Below are 21,212 nucleotides of genomic sequence, written 5' to 3'. Positions count from 1 at the left end.
GAAAACTACAAAATGTGGTTGAGAAATTATAGGTAGAATAAATTGAGGCATACACCATGTTCATGTATTAGAAGGCTAAGTATTAGGAAGTTTAGATTCCTTTCCAATCTATGAACTCAATGTAATCCCCATTAAACAAATCACAGGGGAAGGCAGAGAAAACTGAATGGGAAGAAATCAGAGACAAACCATGAGAGACTCTTGACTCTGGGAAACAAACTGAGGATTGCAGAAGGAGAGGTAAATGGGGGGATGGGGTAACCAGGTGATGGGGATTAAGGAAGGCACGTGATGTAATGAGTGCTGGGTGTTAGACGCAACTAATGGATTCATGAACACTACATCAAAAGGAAATGATGGGCTATATATTGGCTAATTGAATTTAAATAAAAATAAAATCTGAAAAGAAATTTCTTCTACCTCTTGTATCATTGACTGACTAGCTGGGTAAATGTGGACAAATTAACTTCTGTGTCTCAGTTTCCTCAACAGTAAAATGGACCAGTAATGGGACCTACCTCATAGGCTGAAGCTAAGTTACCACAGAGCAGACACAGTACCCTTATGGTTTTGTAAATTTGCAAAACTAAGATATATAAAGCACCACTGACAACCAAAGTCACAATTAAACATAAAACCTTCAATGTTCCAGTTATTTATCCATACATAATACCTCCTTCTTCATAAAATGGCACCTGAAAAGCAATTTTTTAAAATAAGAATTTCTTTTTTAAAAAGAATTTCTTTTAGTGTTTATAAAATCAGAGAAGGAATTTTAATTTGGGGAAACAACTCCTCTAACATCTAAGGCAGCTTGGATGAAATAACTCTGCCACCCATGAAGTCCTCTCTTTTCAGTGAGAAGATGGCTCTAACCTCCCAAATGCACTGTCTCTCACTTGACTAGTGCCCTGGGAGCTCTGTGGATCTTGTCAGCGTGCCATCTTTCCTACTGACCGTTCCTTCTCTCTTGAGATGTGGTCACTTTCTTTAGATGTAGTCAAAGTCTGCATTGGCTAAAGGCACATTGTGTCTTTAGACCCAGAGCATTTTGTCTTCTTTCATTATGTGCTGATTTAATTAGGCCATTCCTCAGAATTCCCTGACACCCAACTGACAGAGTCCACAAAGCACTGTGGAATTCTCTACAAATCCACAGACATTCAGCCAGCCCCTGTGTAGACAATCTTTGGTAAAGTGTGGCTTTTCTCAACTTAATTCCCATTTTAATATAGAAGGTTTGTATGTTGGAAATGCTAGAGATTGTTTTAATTATAGTTAGGAAGTTTGCTTTCAAGAATCATTTATAACTTCCTTTAAAAGATATCATCATGTTGATCATAATGATGTAGATATAAAAAGCAGCCTTTATAGGTTGTAGAGAAAAGGTACGGATCCAACAAAGACAAGAAGAGTTAGGCACACAAATTATACCATCAGCATGGCAGAGACAAAGGACTTGCCATTTTATTCTACCCATGCTGCTTTTAAGACAATGATCTGGTGCCAAAAGAAACGTCCACATTGGGCTGTGGGAAGATATGGTCATCCCTCCTTAAGTCAGTCCCAGAGACAGTAGATTCCACCTTCTCTTTTTTGCCATCTATTACCTCTGTCACACATAAATTGGCTCAAAGCTTTTAAAAATCTAAATTATCTCTATCCTACAGATGGAACAAAGTCTGTTGTTAGTTTCTTCAGTGAAATCAATTCTATGTGACAATGTACTTACATCTTATTTTATTATTATTATTTACCTCTCAAATTATTCATTCATGTTAATGTTTCAAGAGCAGTTAGCAAATTTGTGCTCCCTTTACTCAAACTAAATTTTGTTTTCTGAGATTCACCTTTGACCCCTGTCAGTCTTTTGGTGTATAGACCAATGAGTTATCAAGTTTTGTGAGACACTAGCATCGATCTGCTACAGGGAGAAATGCATGATAACTCTATTAAAGAATTTTAGGAAGTTTAAAGAGGGAAAATGTAACAATAACTAGTAATTTTTTTTAATATGGAATGCTTCATGAATTTGTGTGTCATCCTTGCACAGGGGTCATGCTAATCTTCTCTTATGGTTCCAATTTTAGTATGTGTGCTGCTGAAGTAAGCACAATAATTAGTGACTTTTTTTTAATACAACATAGAAAGTGAGCAGGTACCTGATAATACTGGGGGAAGATGATTGTATCCCTTTCTAAGAAATCACCACAAACTTAGTGGTTTAAAATAACACAAGTGTATTATCTAAGTTTCTGTAGGTAGACACTGAGGCATGGAAAAGCTGGATTCTCTACTCAAGGTCTCATCAGGCTGAAATCAAGAGTTGTGATTTTCATAAGGGGCCTGAGGTCTCAGTAGTGGTTGGAAAGTTTCATTTTCTTATGGTTGTAGGACTGAGGTCCCCATTTTCCTAGTAGCCTTTGCTAGGGATCATTCTCATTGCTAGAAGCTGCCTGCACTTGGCTACATGGCCTCTGAGGGCAGTTCATGCAAAAAGGTCTGATTTCCTCTGGGCTAGCCAGAGCCCTTGTCTTTGATTTTCTCTTTGTGACCAGCCAGGAAAACTCTCTCATCAACACAGGCTCACCCAGGATAACCTCCTGGTCCTAATGCCAACGATCTGAGAACTTAATTAAATCTGAAAATTCCCTTCATTTGGTACGTAAATTGATGTTTAATTGAACCACTGGGGGAAAGTGTGAGTATATCAGGTGTCTGAAATCTTGGGGAATTCTTAGATTCTGCTTACCAAAATGAGCTAGGAAGAAATGGAGATTTCTTTAATGCTACACATTTACAGTATAGAGAGAATGAGCTTATTCTGACTGGTCATCTACATGATGGAGGTCATAGTCTATAAGTTACCTCTCAGTAGAGGTTTGTGGGCCAAGAAAATTTCCTTCCCAATGGTCTTACCCATTTCCTTTCCACTAATGGCAAGTTTTATGCAGAAACCCATACCTACAATGAAAATAGGGTATTTAAGACTTCTAAAGTTGATATGAAATGTGTAGACCTACTAACTGGTCCATTAAAAAAAAAAATTCATTATTGAAGTAGTTCATGTATATGAAAAAGCAACAGGATCATAAATGTATATATCTCAACAAATTATCCCAAGGTGAACATATCCATTTCACCACACTTAGCTCAAGAAATAAAAAATTGCCACCATCTGAAAGGCTCTTCAAAGATGTCTATCAGGCTCTATGTCCTCCTACTGATGTAGTTTTAGATTACAGGTCAGGTTCAGTGGGATGGAGTCCAGAACCGATAATCAAGAAAGAATTCTTCAGACATCTTTGATGCAAAATGGTGGTTTATTAAAGCACAGGGTCAGTACCTGTGGGCAGAAAGAGCTGCTGCTAGGTGGCTGATTATATACTATGGTGTTAGGAGAGGTAAGGAAAAGGGAGGTTTTGAAAGAACTCTCATGTATAAAAGAAGACACACAGGATACTGGAAGCTTTGCTATTTGTCAAGTTAAGGCTGTTTTTCCTTTTAGTAAGGCATTAACAGTAAAATAGTTGGGAGCTTCCTGGAGGAATGTCATATTCCTCCTCTCAAACATCCTTGTCAATGAGCTTTAGGTTTAGAAGAAATTCAACTTTATTTACATTTCCTTTTGCCTCAGCCTCCCTCAATTTTCTGCAGGGGAGGATGATGTTAGGGCTTCAGGAACTGAGTTATGGGTCTCTGGAAGTTAGGCTATTGAGAAGAAAGCTTCTTCCTTGTAAATCACTAGGACATTTGTCAACTAAGGGAGACTCGGGTCTTGCAGGATTGTGATCTCTACAGGTAAACTATTTGTTTTTCCTTTAGGGTAGCCAGGAGTGCCTGAGGAATGTCACATATATCCCATGGTGGGTGGGGTTGCGGGGTGTCAGCTTCTGCTTTGTCCTCAGCTTGCCTTTGGTTCCCTCATCACTACTCACAATAGGTACCATTTTGTGTGTGCCTTCTTTTATTCAACATTATTTTTGTGAGTTTCTATTGTAAGAATGTGCCGCAATTAAATTATCCATTCTATTGCTGATAGACCTTTGGGTTGTTTCTAATTCTTGACCACAAATAATGGTTTCCTGTATCTATGCACACCTGTCTATTGTGTGTGCCTCAAAAGATGGAGCTGGTTGCTTACGGAGCCCGAATGAGCTTCAGTAGAGTCATCACTCCCAAAGAGAATCACCATCCTTAATGTGTTTAATCTCTCCCAGTTTGGAGACTCTCTTTTTACTTTCTCCAAAGAATAAACTTTCCATTTTCTGCTAGAGTGGGGAGGCTTAGTCACCTAGCCTGTTGGAATGAAGGAAACAAGCTGATCCTGCTGCTTCTTAGCTATAGTCTCAAGTCATTCTCCTTATTTTAGCCAAACCATCTCTCTTCATCCTATTCCGGAGGTCCCTGGTGCTGTCAGCTCCAGGACCTTTGGGGTCTCACTACATAAATCTGATTGGTTTTCAGCTTTCCCTGCTACTGGTTTTAAATTTCTCTTCCTTGGGTCCACTGCCTTTTCCATCTTTCTTGTTTTCAAATTGTTGATGGTATCATGCTCATTTCTTTGCCTCTGTGGGGTTTATATCCTTAAAACAAAACCCATTGTTTTTTCTGTGTTAGTAGGGAGTTGGGAAAACACAAGAGAAGAAAGTATTTGTGTTCAATCCAATCTATCTGGTAGAGGTCATTTTCTTTAGGTGTTTTATGTTCTTCCCAGAGTTAACAGAAGTTACTTTGCATTGTGTAAAATGTCTCATGGCTTCATAAAATGAGATTCTAACTGCCTCCTCTGGTTTGGAATTTGTTTCCCTTTCCTCTGTCATTGTCTTGGAGGCATTTCTGCATTTTTAGCTTGCTTGCAAAGTGTCATGAGGAAATATACCATCTGCATCACCAAGTCTAATATTACATAACTATATGTTGATAGAAGCAAGATATTTATGAGCTGTGACTTCCACAGTAATGGATTTGTTTTTTGAGATGTTCTGGAATTACTTAGATATTTTGTTTCTGTTTTATTTCAGTAGTCTGGGAAATTATGTAGTTTAGACAGCAATATAAACTGTTTTGCTGGGCAGATTTTAGAGGGAAAGAGAACACTGGTGAGATTAGCAATATCACCCAGCTGATGGAGTCACATGGGAAGTAAGGGATGTCTGGTAAGATAGAGCTCTGAAAATTGTGCCAGGTTCTTCTATGTTTGGAGACATAGTCACCTTGAGGCAAACATTTTTTTCATCATTTTTTGGGGGAGAAATTAGTTATAACAACATAAGCCCAATATGCACCTATTATCCTAGAGGGGAAAAATAATAGAACCGAGTAAGGGACCCATGAGGGGAGGTAGGGAGATATAGGTTGGGGGCTCTGGGATCAGGCTCGCAGAAATCCCCAAAACGACGCGGAGGTAAAAGGAAACCAGAGATGAGAGAACAAATTAGACCATCCTGTCCTAGGTGTCAGAGGTAAGGTCTTGTTTTAACAGCTTCTTGTGACCAACAAAGAATTGCGACCCCAAAAAGGAAGTAAGCCATTAGAGGTGTTATCATTAGTCCCTACTCAGTGGTGCTATCTATAGAGATGTTAAAAGGATTTAAGTTCCATGGTTAGCCTTCAATAAAAGACCAACCCTAAAAGTCCTCAGTGGCAACCCTGTTGGGACCCCTCTCACTCCTGAGAGCTTTTTACTATATCCTTGCTTAATAAAACTACATCGCTTTACTTGCTCTCCTTTGTCCACGAGATTCATTCTTCGAACCTCACAGTCTCGCTTTAGAACCACGTGTGCCCTCTGAAAGTAGCTCTCCAAATTCCATGTAAAATGGGTATTGGTTCCAGGACGAAGGTAGAAAAAGGTATACCTTTTTCCTTCCTGGATACCTTTTTCCTTCCTGGATACCTTTTTCCTTCCTTAGAAGGAAAGGAATCAAGACCCCATTTATTTTTTAATTTAAGCATTGGAAAAAAATCTCTTTATTGTGCTCTAATGTGGTGACAGACATCCTCTGGTGGGAAAAGATATCGTAGACCTCAGAGTGGAACCCACCATGAATGAAGGTGGAGCCTGTATTGTAACTCCAGTCTAGAGCCTGTATTGTAACTCCAGTCTAGAGCTAATTCCAGCACAGTGGGCAGATGAGGCTGACTCCCTTGCAGATCCAATCCCCTCAGGCATATTGATCCTGTTTGGGGATCAATGGTTGCGTATGTGAATCTAAACTACAGAGCCCCAGTTAATGGGCTTTCCAGCAGTCTCTGCAAGAGTCAGGACCAACACAGGCTTCATTGACAGACAGAATAATGTTGTTTGGACCCTGGGCCTTGGAAACATCTAAGTGTTCAATAGGACACTGTGGGACCGGAATGGACTCTGTAGGAGAGCAGCAGAATCGATGACCTGAATGGACCAGCCAGACACTTCAGTTTTCTCTCCACCTGGCATTCAGAGGGAGGATTAATTCTTTTGAACTGAGTGTGTTTGTGGCTTTCTTGAACAGTTTACAATGGGAGAACATATATATTCACACTTTCAGAGAGCAACCTTGGACTTTCTATTCATGAGTGCATGTGAATTGCTAAACTGTTAATTAAAAAAAAAAAAGAGAGAGAGAGAGAGATGATTATATTTTCAGCTGGTGAAGCAGGTGTTACCAATTTTTATTACCCAGCTCCCACCTTCCTACCACACGTCGGTATTGTTATTACATGATGTTGGAAATGACATCCCCACACTGCAGGATTGTGACTAGCATTAAAAAGGTAAAGAATGCAAGTGTTTAACACAGTGCTGGACACATAGGGAATACTAAATAAATCTTTGCTGTTGATTCTCCTCCTTCCGACTCCCCAGGCCCCCCTCCCCCTCCCCCACCCTTTCACCCCTGCCCGGCAAAATTCTTTGTGGTAGCTGCAAAGTGTTTGTAGCAATGGAGTCTAGAAACGGCTGTATTATTGGCTCTGTGACCTTAAGTAATTTACAGTCTTCTTTTTGGACCTCGGTTTCTTGGTCTTTAAAATGGGGACACTAGGGCAATCTCTCCAAGGTTGCTGCAAGGAGTAAACAAGAGAATGTATATAGCAACCTTCTGAAATATTAAGGATGGTGTGGATGGAAGCTTTTCTGATTTTTAGTACCATTCTTTTTTTTTTTTTTTAAAGATTTTATTTATTTATTTGACAGAGATCACAAGTAGGCAGAGAGACAGGCAGAGAGAGAGGAAGGGAAGCAGGCTCCCTGTTGAGCAGAGAGCCCTACTCTGGGCTTGATCCCAGGACCCTGAGATCATGACCAGAGCTGAAGGCAGAGGCTTTAACCGACTGAGCCACCCAGGCACCCCTGATTTTTAGTACCATTCTAAGGAAATGGAGAATCTTGTTATTGAAACTTAGAGTAGCTAATCTTAAATCTTGACCTCTGCATGGAAGTTTTTCCCTAAGCCTTCAAAGGTATGAAAGATTTGAGGTGCATTTGTACGCTTCATTTCTTGAGGAGAGAATGTTATCTTCGGTCATTCTTCAAGGAGCTTTGTTGCTGGTGTTTCCCCATCAGGACACAAAATAGTGGCCAAAAATAATTGGTAAATATTGTTTGAGTTGCTTTGACCTATGAGACTAACTTTCTCCGTCCTGCCCTGAATGTACTCCTATGTGTCCACTTCCTTGTTCAACACCAGGAAGAGTTTCACGGTCTGAGGGGGAGAAAGAATAGTCAAAAAGAGACTGACTTGAGGTGCCTGGGTGGCTCGGTGGGTTAAGCTTCTACCTTCGGTTCAGGTCATGATCTCAGGGTCCTGGGATTGAGTCCACATCAGGCTCTCTGCTCAACTGGGAGCCTGCTTCTCTCTCTCTCTCTCCCTCTCTCTCTCTCTCTGCCTGCCTCTCTGCCTACCTGAGATCTCTCTCTCTGTCAAATAAATAAATAAAATATTTTAAATTTAAAAAAAGAGAGAGAGAGAGAGAGAGAGAGACTTAATGGCTCAGTGACAACCAACCGAAGGAGAGCAAAGAATGGGAAAATGTCCATGAAGTCCACGCATTTAATTCTTTGAGAGTACAGGACTAGCTCCATAAGTAAACCAGGCAAAATTCCATAAAACCAAGCTCCAAGTAGGGCAGAGGGCCACAGTAGCTCCCTTTAAGAGAAATTCCTGGAAAGTGAGGAGAAGGCAAGCCCATTTCCCATTGGTCTGTGGATAAATACCACACACCCTGAGGGAAGCTGTGCGCTTCGCTCAGAATGGCCCAGGCCGCGGTGTGAGGGTCTGGTCCTCACCTACTCCGCCACCGGCCCACCCCTCGGAGGCGGATGCCAGCTCTACACCTGATGCCCTCTCCCCCTCTGCTAATGATCTGTTCTTTCTCACTTGCTCTCATTCTCCCTGATTGTTTTCCCTGGCATCAGAATGCATTTTCTTACTGTCATTTCTGCCCCTTGCAGATGATTCCCGGTGCTTCGGAACATCAGCCTGTGAAGCCTGGAATGCTGGCCTCATTCCAGCCAGCCCCTCGCACCGCACCGAGTGATTGGTGTCCTCCAGCAGACCCTCCCCTCTCCTCCGCGCTCCCGCCCCCCGAGTGTCTGGCAATTAGTGAGTCAGCACAGCGTTCTCCTTTCCTTTAGCTGCTCCGCTGTAAGTGGAGACTTGTTAACAGCTGCTGAATTACCTTCCAGAGACAACAGCCCTTCTGCAGTGGGAGCGCTGCTTTTCCCGAGTCCCTCCGGGGTTTCCACACACAGGGTCTTGTGTGAATCAGGCGTCGCTGTGAGTGGAATGGGCAATAATGAGAGGGGCCCACACTGAACACAGATGCCCAATACATGTGGGGATTTGAGGAGTTGTTATTCTTGAATGATAGCACTGTGCTTTTAGATCTGTTTCATGTTTTATTCAAGATTGAGTTTCACAGTGTTTGTCATACCAGGGCACAGAAAAATCATCAATCTCTTGCCTCTACCCAGGACGCTTGAGTTACCTCAGATGCAGGGGTGGGTGTAAAGGTTTCAGGCTTCTTCATGACAGCACATTCCTCATTTCCCCTGTGCTTTCTCCCTCACCGGTTTCACCCTTTCCATGGTATCTTACTCTGGTGCAGGGTTTCTTAACTTCAACACGACTGACATTTTAAGCCAAATAGATGTACTCCCAGCCATGACAACCAAACATGCCTCCTCAGGGCAAAGTCACCCCTAGTTGAGAACTACTAGTGTAGTAAAGGAGAAAATTGGGAAAGGGGAGGGATGCCAATAGCTTGCATCCAAGTTCTAGCGCCATGGACCCTTGTCGTGTCTTCTAAGTCTGCTCTTTGATTCTAGAATGAGAATCATTCTGAGAGCTGCCCAGTGCTGTTGGAGCTCTGGGAAGATGAAGCCAAAGCCATTTTTGTCTGATGCAGAGGGGACCACTCAGTTCAGTCAGTTCCATAACCCCAGACTGTGCCTCCGATCCCACGCGGCTGTAGTTTTGAAAACTTCTTTCCAAGTCCTGAAAATCTTTCTACCCTCCTCCTCCATCCCTTCACCACCCCACTGTTGTTAGGAAGATCTCAGGTATCCTCCCAGAGTCTCTGAGTACGTGCACAAATGTGAGGAGAAATTCTTACTTCCCATCTACGTACCCCAGAGAGGGTATACTTTACTGAACCTTTCTTCCTTATCGATGACTCAGAGAGCTCTTTCCATATCAGTCTACACTATATATACATATATATATATATATATATATATATATATATATAACCAACTGCTTTGCATTCCATCATGTAAATATATTACAATTTCATTTAACTTCTCTCTCACAGATGGATACTTATACTATAATTTTTTTTTTTAAAGTGCTATAGTGGAAAATTTGTATATACATTAAGAAGTAGAATGGCTTTGTGAAATATAATATGCACCTATAATTCTGACAGCATGAAATTGTTCTCCACAAGAGTTGTAATAGTTTACCACCCCACCAACAGTACATGGCAGCACCTGTTTCTCTACAATCAGATCAACAGAGTGCCCTACTTTGGATTTTAATTGTGTTTCAGTGTAGTTTTAATTTGCATGCACCTCATTACTAAGATTGAGTGTCTCCTCATTTGTTTGAGTCATTTTAATTTACTCTCTGTGAACCATCTGTTCGTTCGTTGCTCACTTTTCTTTTGAGTTACTGGGTTTTTTCCTCCCCATTTTTTAGAAGCTCTTAATTTATTAGAGGAATTAGCCTTTTGTGTTATGAGTTGCAAATATTTTTCCAACCTGTCAGTTGTTTTTTGATGTTGCTTACAGTGTTTATTTTCCTAAACAGACTTTTAAAATAAATTCAAATTTAGTTTAATAATTTTGCCTTAGTGATTTTTTATTTTAAGTCATAAAGAATCCTCCCACATTTTTCTTCTAATATTTTTAGGATTTCCCCCTTTATAACATTTAAATCTTTTTATCTTATGGGAGTTGTCCTGTTAACTCAGAGTGAATATAGATCCAACTTTGTGTTTCCCAGGGGGCCACCCAGATGTCTAACACTATATATTGAAATATCCATTGTTCCTACATTTATTTGAGATGACACCATTAACAAATACTAAAAATTCCTTCTTGTATTTGACTCTCTATACATATCTAGACTTTCTATTCTGTTTTTTTATTCTGCCTATTGATGCAGTGCTACCTCACTGTTACACACACACACACACACACACACACACACACAGTTTTAATATTGGTCAGTTCTTTTTTTTTTTTTTTTTCCCCAGAATGTATTGGCTGTTCTCTTATTTTTTAAGGGTCTTTATTTTAAAAGAGAGCACACAAATGTAATTTTTCATGCTTCAACCGTGTCTCCAGAAGTGGGGGCTGGAATGGGGTTCAAGACTGCAGGCCCTCTCTTGCTCCATGGCTAGTCCTGCAAATTACTTCAAGATCATTTACTTTCCTTTCACAAAATCCTCATGTATTTGTTCATAGGATTTGTGGGATTTTACAGGGTAAAAAAAAGAAAGCATGTACAGTAGGGAAAATTCTACTCTTTTATATAAACCTGGTCAATTTGAAAAGAATACCAAGCAGATGGAATATTAAGAATCAGTAGGCTCATTCTTGAGTTATTGAATGCAGCCTGAGTATCTCAAACATTTGACTTTCAAATGTTTACCTTCAAGCAGAAGTGTTCATTCCTCTGTTATTGCACTTTGGTTTTTTTTCCCCCCATGTTAACCTGTCTTGCTTGAATAATAGAAAAGATACTATGAGGCTGGATGGTTCTTTTGGATCCTTGCTGGTCTCAGGAAGGTCTCTAACCTGATACCCATTTTCAGGAAAGGAAATAGATCTCATCTATAAGTAGGCCCACCCACATCCACTGTCTCTTAGAAAAGATCTTACCATTCCCTTACCAACCTTTTAAAATTCCTGTAATTAAGATGGTCAAGTTCAATGTCTTCTGTGTGCATGCCAAAGCCTGACTACAAATGTATCTATGACTCCTTCAGGCCCATTTTGTCAAGCTGGTACAGAGTAAGCATGGGAATTCTGACAGATCAGCAACAGCACCTGCACACCTTGGCATCAGAGCATAAGCACACGATTACTAATGTGAGAAAATAAGTATAACTTAGGAAAAGCCAATAATCCCAATGACTCATTATGATGGCATCATTTAACTCTATAAGTCCCAGACGTAGCCTGTATTTTTTATATATTGTGTATAAGCAAATAACACTATCTTTCTTTTATAGGATAAGTCAAGAATTCATAAGGCATGATACTTACTTTGAAAGCCAAGCTCACCCTGATTTGTGCTAAAATTGACTTTTTCTTCCCCAAAACTGTATTTTATCTGAATTAAAGTCTAAAATTAATGGGTTCGTCATCATTGTCTTTAAAGACTATGAAAATAACAGCACAAATTAGTCCGTTATGTGTTCAGTTTCTCAAGATGTTAGAACAACAAGATTGGCAGAACACTTTGATTTCCTTTGTTTTGATGATAACACATTTGTTTCATTTTAAGTTTTATCTTTAGAAAACATTAAGGAATATAAAAATGATGACATAATGTATACATTGCCATATACACATGGCAAATCTAGGCTGCACAAGCCAGAAACCTACAGGAATAAGATATTTGCAGAGTGCTCTGCAGCATAAAATTAGCCCAGAGGTCCTAAGATGAGCACTCTGGTCACCTGTGAGTCTGTAAGCCTTAGGCTCAGCAGGCACAAAGGAAAGAGCAGCATGCTGTGGGGGTGTGGTGGCCAGGTTAGCACTGGTCAGCCCCTCAGTCTGCCCTGTCCCTGAGACATCTTTACAGCTTTGCTCCTCAGGCAGCTACTTCTGCAAATGGAAGTTACCATACTGAGCTCCCACTGTGCTAACAGTAAAGGAATCAGAATCTGTTGCCCCTATTAACTTGTGAGCACCTTAAGGTTAGAGACCATCTTTCCTTTTTATTTTCCTTTTTTTTTTTAAGACCTTCCATACCTTCTTAATTTTTGTATCTTCCAATCCCAGCTTCCTGCCCAGCACAAAATAAACAGGTGACACATTCAGAATCATCCCCGATTCTCTGACTAGTAACATGGTTTCTCTTTACAGTACAGGCTTTAGTGTGTGGCTTCCCACAGGCCACAGTCATGCCTTGTCCTAGATTTCTTCTCTGCCAATGAGGGCTCAAACTTTCTAAGTGCTATATAGAGCATTTTAAGTTTTCTTTGCCATGCTTTTGCCATGGTCAATTTCCGTAGAATTTAAGCTAAGAGAACAAGCAACGTGTGCATGGTGGAAGAGAGCGGGTGGGGGTGGGGTGGGGTCAGTGGGAGGCCCATTTCAGGTGAGGGGGGTTATCAACCTAGCTGAACACAGCAAGACCAGAGCTTTTGCATTCTGTGAGAGGTTTCTCCCAGCAAACAATTCAAAGGCACATTGCCCATCCATACAGCTTTTCTTAAATGTTCTTTGCGTCATTATCAGACTCAGTGGATAGTTAGGAACCTTCACATTAATGCTGTTTATTAAAAGTCTGAGTTGAGAGGGTAAATTTCTTATCTCTCCTTTGCTGTGTAGTTGGCTTCAATATACAAAAACTGTGTTGTATATAATGTAAAGATTAAAATGGGGAAATAATGAGCATCTGTGAATAGTGAGATGTCATTCTTTTGATAATCTTGAATGGCAAATAACCCAATAGCCTGCGTACCAGAGACATCTGTGATTGTTCTATTACTTGAATAGTCTTGCAGTCCTTTTTTTTTTTTTTTTTAATGTTTACAATTATCCAGTTTTAGAAGAGAAAGACTTTAACGTCATTGCCTGGTTACTTGTTTTATGCTGTAATCTAGTTTATTTTATATAAAATGTATATTGAATGCTTTCTTTTTTTATACCTGCCTTAAATAATTTGGCAATCAAAATTAAAAAGTTTTTTTGTTTTTTTGTTGTTGTTGTTTTGTTTTTTTTTTACCAAAAAAAAAAAAAAAAAAAGAATCACAGTGTTTGCATCAGCACACCTTAATCCTTCCTCCTGGGCCATGATTGTACCTGTTTCCCCTTCATTTCTCTCTGGGGCAATTTGGTTCTTTCAGCTCCTTTGAGCTCATCCAAGCATTACCTCAGCATCATTACAAGTGGCCCCTACTGCCCACATTAGAAAGATCTCTATGTTCTATTTTAGCTCTTCTGCCCCAAAGGTATGGCATAAATATGGAATGTCAGACTTGTGCAAAGTGCCTACATGCTGTTATTTACTCTCACTCTGTCTTTAGTGGATAGTTGGCTTAGGCCCCACCTTTCCCATCTATTAAAAAGAGAATTGGTGGTGTACTTAAGGCCTGGATTTGCTGTTTAAGCAGAATATGTAATTGCCTACGTAATAGAGTTTCAAGGGTGAGAAGCTGAATCTGTCTTCAACCACTGAATGTGGTCTGACTTTTGGAGGACTAACCTTTTATCTTTAAGTATAACAAACAACAGAGTGTGGAGAAAGTAGGAAAGAAACTACTATTTTTGAAATCTATTATGTATGTAGTATTTCATGCAGAATCACTTAGCATTACCTTATTTGTTGAATTTACTCAAGAAACTATGAAATAGGTATTATTATACCCATTTCATGGATGAAGAAACTGAGGTCTAGCAAGAGCTTCCAGTCACACAGTTAGTAAGCATGGAACCAACACCAGTACACAGTCAGTGATTAGGGAAAACAGAATTTGGACAGTCTGTCAGACTTCAAACTATTTCTTCCTGTCATAGCAGGGGAAAAAAAAATCCCAGGAGTTTTCCCAGATAGGAAATAGCATCTCTAGGATCAAGGTTACTAGCACAAAGAAAGGGAGAGGAATAACAGGTCTGAGTTTGTGGGGTGATGGCTGCAGAGTGGGTCTCTCTCAGGACTCCAGTGAGAACACGCTCTGCAAATACAGAATCAGATAGCTCAAGAACTGTGTGTAGGGGATGCCAGACACCCTCCAGTCCAGCCACCTTTCCTCATTGCTGATGAAGAAACAAACAGGAAAGGACCCGCCCAGGAAGACAGCAAGTGAGAGGCAAAGCAGAATCTATAGCCGTGAATTCCAAACTCCCAGTTTCTTCAGCTTCTCGACCTCTCTGCCTTCCTGAAGTACTACCTTGGGTTGCTACTCTTGTTCCCTATGTCAGAGTCCATCACTTAATAACATGCCAGCTTCCTGCAACTATAGAATTGAATTGTGAGGAATTCTGCATTTATTTATTTGTTTGTTTGTTTGTTTGTTTGTTTGTTTTTACTTGCTGGATGATGCAGACTCCTTTTACCCAGGAGTACATTAATATATGTATAAATTACTCACAATGTACACTGGAACATCCACGCCTACTTTGTTACACACGTATCCCAATTGTACATGTCACAATACCACCGGCTTCACAACACACGCACGACTCACAGAGGTTCACATTTCTACTCAGCCTTTCCTTACTTATTTTCGAAGATATTAAGAGACTGTTTTCGTTATTCCAAAATGAAGAGGATAAAACAAAGCTCCAGCTTTGGGAGTTAATTATAGCTTTTGATTTCAAATTTACCTCTTCATAATGTTGCTCACTGACTTAGAACATTCTTATCCCAAATTGCCCACAGCTCATATTCCCTCACAGCTTCCCAGGGCTCTGCTGACTCATAGCATAAAATCACTTCACCTTCCAGTGCCTCAGGTTTCTCATTGGTGAACTGAAGTGGCTGATACAGACCGGCTTTGAGGCATTTTTGTGACAATCAGTGAAAAATGATAGCAAGTTAAATTGCAGTTTTCCTGTACTCAGAGGATAAGGCTCTTCTCCAAGACCTAAGTGCCTGTTCAGTCCAACAGTCAGTAGCTCATTTGATTCAATATCTCTTCTGTTTTTGTTTTATACTTCTATCATATCTAATTTCATATAAGAGGGGAAATGAACTTGTGCCTTCTTAAAAGACATAATGGAAAAAAGTTACTTTCTTATATAGAGTTTTGGCCTGATGAGGGGTCATATTACATGAAAGTAGATCACAAAATGATCAGAACTTTCACATTTTGCAGGATCATCAGAATCTGTAAGGAAAGGAAAGGGAAATTGAATTATTATGCCAGGATTCAAAGAAACTTGAAGAGTAGGTATGAAAACACTTCCATCTCTCTGCACACATTCTGTTATTTCTTAGTTGCGCTTCTTTTGTTGTTGTTGTTTTTTGCTCCTGTGTAGGAAAACTATTTTAAAGTAGTTGTGGTGTGTGTAAACAGAGGATGTTACATATTAGATTTGAAAGGATTAATGTTTAATGTTTTAAAACAACTTCTTTGCTGAATCATATTGACAGGGATTAAAGTTATGTGTTCAAAATAATTCCTCCAGGAAGTATTCATAGACCATATCCATCAGTGTTAATCTCCATGTTACCATTGTGTCTCTTTTGTAAATTCATTCATGCTATTTAGTTGGTAATTTATGGTTTTGGTTTGCAGGTCCTTTGAGGACTTTTTTTTCTGTGTAAACTTACTTTCAGAATTATATCTACTCCAACATGGATTCTCAAAAAAAGCTTATTGGCTTAATTACTGGATTCGTGAGTTGGTGGATAGATGGTATCAGACTAGAAATACAGAATTGACCATGAGAGGCCGGTGTTTGGCATATAGAAAGTAAAGGTGATTCTAGTGTAACCAGAAAAAAAAAAAAACAAACAAACAAAAAAAAAAAAACAAAAAAAAAACCTGTGACCAGTGAGATCATTGTGGACATTTAGGAGGTGTGTTAAAGGAGTGCTTCTCCAACTTCAATGTCTATATGAATCACCAGGAATCTTGTTTAAATACAGAATCTGATTCACTACATCTGGGGTGGGGCCTGGGATTCTGCATCTTTCTTTCTTCCTTCCTTTCTTTCTCTCTTTCGAGAGACAGCATGCAAAGTGGTGGGGCTGGGGGCAGAGGGAGAGAGAGAATTTTAAGCAGGTTCCATGCCTAGCACAGAGCTTGATGCAAGGCTGGAACCCTTTACCCTGAGATCATGACCTGAGCCAAAATCAAGAGTTGAATGCTTAACCAACTGAGCCAGCCAGGAGCACCTGGGATTCCACATTTCTAACAACTTCCCAGGTGATGTTGCTGCTACGGATCCATGCGTGAGTGGCAAGACCTCCCGAGACTTGTCTTAGAGAAGTAGACGGCAAGATGATGGGGCAGCTTTGCGAACAGCTAAAACTGAGCACAGAGTAACAGGCCCTGCAAATGGAATGACAGTGGGTTCTCCTTTATCTGTTGTAGCTATGTTCTGTAAAGTCACTGAACACTGAATTAGCAAATACTGAACCGGGCTTCTAGGGGGAATCCAGAGCTAGGTTCCTATGAGCCTCTGGTTATAGTATTTTTGTCGATCAATCAACACAGAACTTTATTTTATGTATCTTTCTGTTTAAAGACATTTTGGATGTATTGTTGATGCATTAGCATTAAACTCATGGCCATCAGCACTAGAACTCATGCCTGAGTGAAGTTTCTCTAACACAAGTGTCTTCTCTGTGAGGCACATCACAGCCTGTCTGCACTTAGGAACACCTCAGACAGCACTTCTGTACCGCACTTGGGAGCCATGTAAAAAGCAAAATCCCCAACAAAAAGCAGATGTGTTGCAGTAAATACACCGTAAAAAAGGATACAGACTTCCAGTATGAGAGCTGAACTAAGAAGGCAGATGTCACCTCGTTTGACCTCTGCTGGGAACTTGCAAATGGGGTAACTCAAATGTTTTGCCTCTCAGCACATGCCTGCTACTGACCGTGAAAATGTCATGAATATTGATTTGGGGGTTACAAATAAATTTCAGTGAGTAGGTGAAATTGCAAATATGGAATCTGAATAATGAAGATTGAGTATATAATATTCAGATGTGGGATAAGCCAGAAAAGACAATAACCTGAAACTAATATAACATTGTATGTCAAGTATACTGCAGTTTAAAAAAAAAAAAAAAAAAAGATTAAAAAAAATACACATAATAATTGCAGCAACCTCAGCAGAAAGACAGCAGAAAGTTTCAGGATGTTGTACTAAAATAACTGGATTCTTCTGAGAAATGCCCAAGAAAGTCTGGGAGGGACTATGGTGAAATCCTGAAAGAGAACAAAATTTGTTAGTCTCAGGACAACAGGTCCAGCATGAGCCACATTTCATACTGTGCGGGGAAACAAAGGCACTTCAATTAGACAAGATGGCATTGGTGTTATCATGTAGTCACTAGTTATAAAAGTATCTCCCAGTCAGCATTTCTTAAACTTTCCCACCAGAGTTCCCCTAATAGCAGAGGAGAGTCAAAACTGTATTCCTGAGAGCCTGCCTCAACAAGGTCCAAAGTGGTTTTCTATTTCATAAAATATCTGGGTTTGTTTTAATATAAAATTGTTTCCTATGATTTACCACCAAATAAACTGACCTTCCTTCCCTGAGGAGGGACTTCATGCCTTCTCATCTTCCTGGCACACATCTTGGCCTTGGCGGGGCAGTGGGGAGGGGGGACATCAGTCAGCATGTGTACTGGTCATCTGGGTCAGTGGTTGGCAAACTACTACCTGTGGACCAAGTCCGGCCCACCGCCTGTTTCTGTAAATAAGTTTGGATGGAACACAGCCATCCCCCTTCATTTACGATGGCCTATGGCTGCTTTCACATTGCAAGGGCAGAGTTGAGTAGTTGTAACAGAGACGAGAAGGCTCACTAAAGCCAAAAATATTTGCCATCTGGCTCGTTACAGAAAAGTTTGCCCATTTCTGGTCTTAATTATTATGTTTCTTTTTCTTAATAATTGATGTTATTACTTTCCCAATTTCTTAAGTTGAAAACCAGGCAAGCCTGAATTCCTTAGATCTAGCTGATGATTGTCTCAGATACTGATTTCTATGGAGTGAGCCAGATCTTCAATTAGACACAAGTAACTCAAATGAAACCAAACAGGGACCAGGCTCACTAAAGTAAATCAGCTTTGCTAGCCTGAGCTTGAGCCTGTGAGCCTGTCCCTCATGACTGGAAGAACCCAGGGTGGTAAATATCATGTAAATGCCTCTGCCAGTAGGTGGTTGTGTAGTGGCAGATGAACTAGGGGAAATTAGTGTTTGGACTGCCTAGTACCGCTAAATATGAATTAAAATAAGGAATTTAAACATACAGGGAAGAGAGGGCACAAGGAAAGGGAAGAAGTAGCCACATACAGGGTGCTGCAGGCATTTGACACCCCAGAGCCTGGCAGCCCAAGGCAGTGGAGAGCAGAACCAGCTAGGGCAGAGTTCAAGCAGAGCTTTGAGAAAATACCGAGGGCTTAATCTGGGATAAACGTGAGTGACAAATCCAAAGGACAAGCACTGAGCTAAAAATAGCAGATAAGCCAAGGGAAAGGAAACACAGAATTGAAACAGAGCGAGAGGAAGGGTGACAGAAAAGCTAGGAAGCATCTAGAGGTTTGCCTCATAGAGAGAGGAAAACTGGTTTGTCTTTAGTGACTTTAGGGTTAGTGACTGGAGTTTGAGCAACTTGAACCAGTCAGAAGAAATTGACGGTGATTAGGAGGATCATTTGTCCAATAAATAAAATTTTCAGAATGTTTCTGAAATTTTATATCTATATCTATATTTATATTCTCCTCAGCCCCCAGATTTGGGACAAAACTTTGAGAACCACACAGAAAAGAAAGACTTTAATTCTTTAAGGTTTGGGAGGTAGATAGTCCCAGGAATTGGGAAGTGGAAAAGCAGAATGGGAGTTGTAAGATAAAGGACATTTTTGGAGCAAAGGTTTAAAACTTGCTTCTGGGGGCACCTGGATGGCTCAGTGGGTTAAAGCCTCTGCCTTCAACTCAGGTCATGATCCCAGGGTCCTGGAATTGAGCCTGAGCCCGCCATCGGGCTCTCTGCTCCGCAGGGAGCCTGTTTCCCCCCCATCTCCCTCTGCCTGCCTCTCTGCCAACTTGTGTTCTCTGTCTGTCAAATAAATAAATAAAATCTTTAAAAAAACAAACAAAGAAACAACTTGCTTCTAGAAGGGCTTGGCTTAAAGGAATGTTGGGGAAATCTCAGAGATTCTATAATTATTTATATGAAAATATAAAATTTCTATATTTTATATAATTTTCTATAATTATTTCTATATTTATTTCTATAATTTCTGTATTTCTGTAGTTATTTATAATTATTTATATGAAATGTAAATAATTTCTATAATTATTTATATGAAATCTGATTGGCTTTATATATTAACTATCCCAAGAACTTTCACATCTGGGAAATGTACTCCAAATAGGTGTTTCTCCCTCCCATCCCCTGCAAATAAAATGGCTGGGCCAGTTATGGTTTTTTGATTAGCCACTGTTGACTAGAGGTACAGAAAAATAAAAGGACAGGCATTTCTTCTTGAACAAGGGTCGTGTAGTTCCCCTTGCTTCCCCCAGGCAGCCATGTTGATGACTGAAATTGGCCTTAGGACGAAGATGACCTGGAAGAGAACTCAGGAGAGCTTTTGCTGGCATCATGAAGCCGTTGGCATACTCGATGTTGGACTTCCAGTTCTGTGATAGGCTTTCTTTCTTTTTTGTTTAGGTCATTTTGAGTTGGGATTTCTGTCATTTCCAGCCAAAATCATGCTGCTAAATACTAATACGTGCCACGTTCTTCTCCAGGCACTGAGGCTACCATGGCAAATACGAGCCCGACAAGGCCCGATTGGGAAGACAAAGAAATCGAATGATTTTAGTAGAGTAATCTATAATGATTGTCACATCCCCAAATCCTGATGATCCTGTCCATGCTACATTTGATGGCATGATTTGCATTTAGGGAAGGGGACAGATCCTGGGGGATGTTATTGCAGAGGAGAAAAGACAGAAAGAAAAAGAAAAGTGTGGGTTTTTTTTTTTTTTAAAGATTTTATTTATTTATTTGACAGACAGAGAGAGATCACAAGTAGGCAGAGAGGCAAGCAGAGAGAGGGGGAAAGCAGGCTCCCTGCTGAGCAGAGAGCCTGATGCAGGGCTCCATCCCAGGACCCTGAGATCATGACCTGAGCTGAAGGCGGAGGCTTAACCCACTGAGCCACCCAGGCGCCCCTGAAAGTGTGTTTCCACTACAGAATTCCTTTGAAGGAAATTCAGAAGGACTATCCAAGAATGGGGATGAAAACCAGGAGACTGGAGAATCAAGCCAAGAAAAGAGTAATTAAAGGAGGCACTAGCCAACTGTGTCAAAAGCAGCTAATAGACCAAGAAAGATGCAAGCCATGACTTGTCCATTAGATTTGACGACAAGGAGGTCACGGAGAACTGTAACAAAGGTAGTTTCTGTTTAGAGAGAGGAGTGGGTACCAGAAGGGAATGAACTAAACAGGGAAATGAGGTAGAGGCAGGATTGGGGGTTTAGTTATTTCTTGAAGCAGCTTAGTTGGGAAAGGGAACAGAGAGATATGGACAGTTGTATACGTTTGGTAGTAAGATTTGTAAGTTCCATAGGAAATTCTGTTTGGCCCTCTTGATAAGAAGACGTTCCAATATAGAGGAATGACTGAGTTTCTTTAGTCTGCTTATGAGCCCCTGTCATACAACTGGTGTTTGGAAAGTCCTATTGTAAAAGGTCCACCCTGCGATTCACATAGTGAACAATGGGAGTTAAACAGACGGGCCAGGATTTCCCAATAGCATACTCAGTTTGTTGAGTTTGGCTGTGAAAGTCATGGTG

At 40.4% G+C, this 21,212-nt stretch overlaps 1 non-coding gene across 1 annotated transcript; it reads right to left on the bottom strand.

Annotated features, from left to right (window-relative positions):
- Positions 1–2,008: 2,008 nt before the first annotated feature.
- LOC131828316 (U6 spliceosomal RNA) lies at positions 2,009–2,114 on the bottom strand. Its single transcript, XR_009352341.1, has one exon. It is a non-coding gene; the product is annotated as a U6 spliceosomal RNA (small nuclear RNA).
- Between the last annotated feature and the right edge of the window lie 19,098 nt (positions 2,115–21,212).

The sequence above is a fragment of the Mustela lutreola genome, chromosome 3 (genome assembly GCF_030435805.1).
Source record: "Mustela lutreola isolate mMusLut2 chromosome 3, mMusLut2.pri, whole genome shotgun sequence".
Taxonomy (NCBI): domain Eukaryota; kingdom Metazoa; phylum Chordata; class Mammalia; order Carnivora; family Mustelidae; genus Mustela; species Mustela lutreola.
The sequence above is the reverse complement of the archived record's forward strand: the minus strand, read 5'-3'. Positions and strand labels throughout refer to the sequence as shown.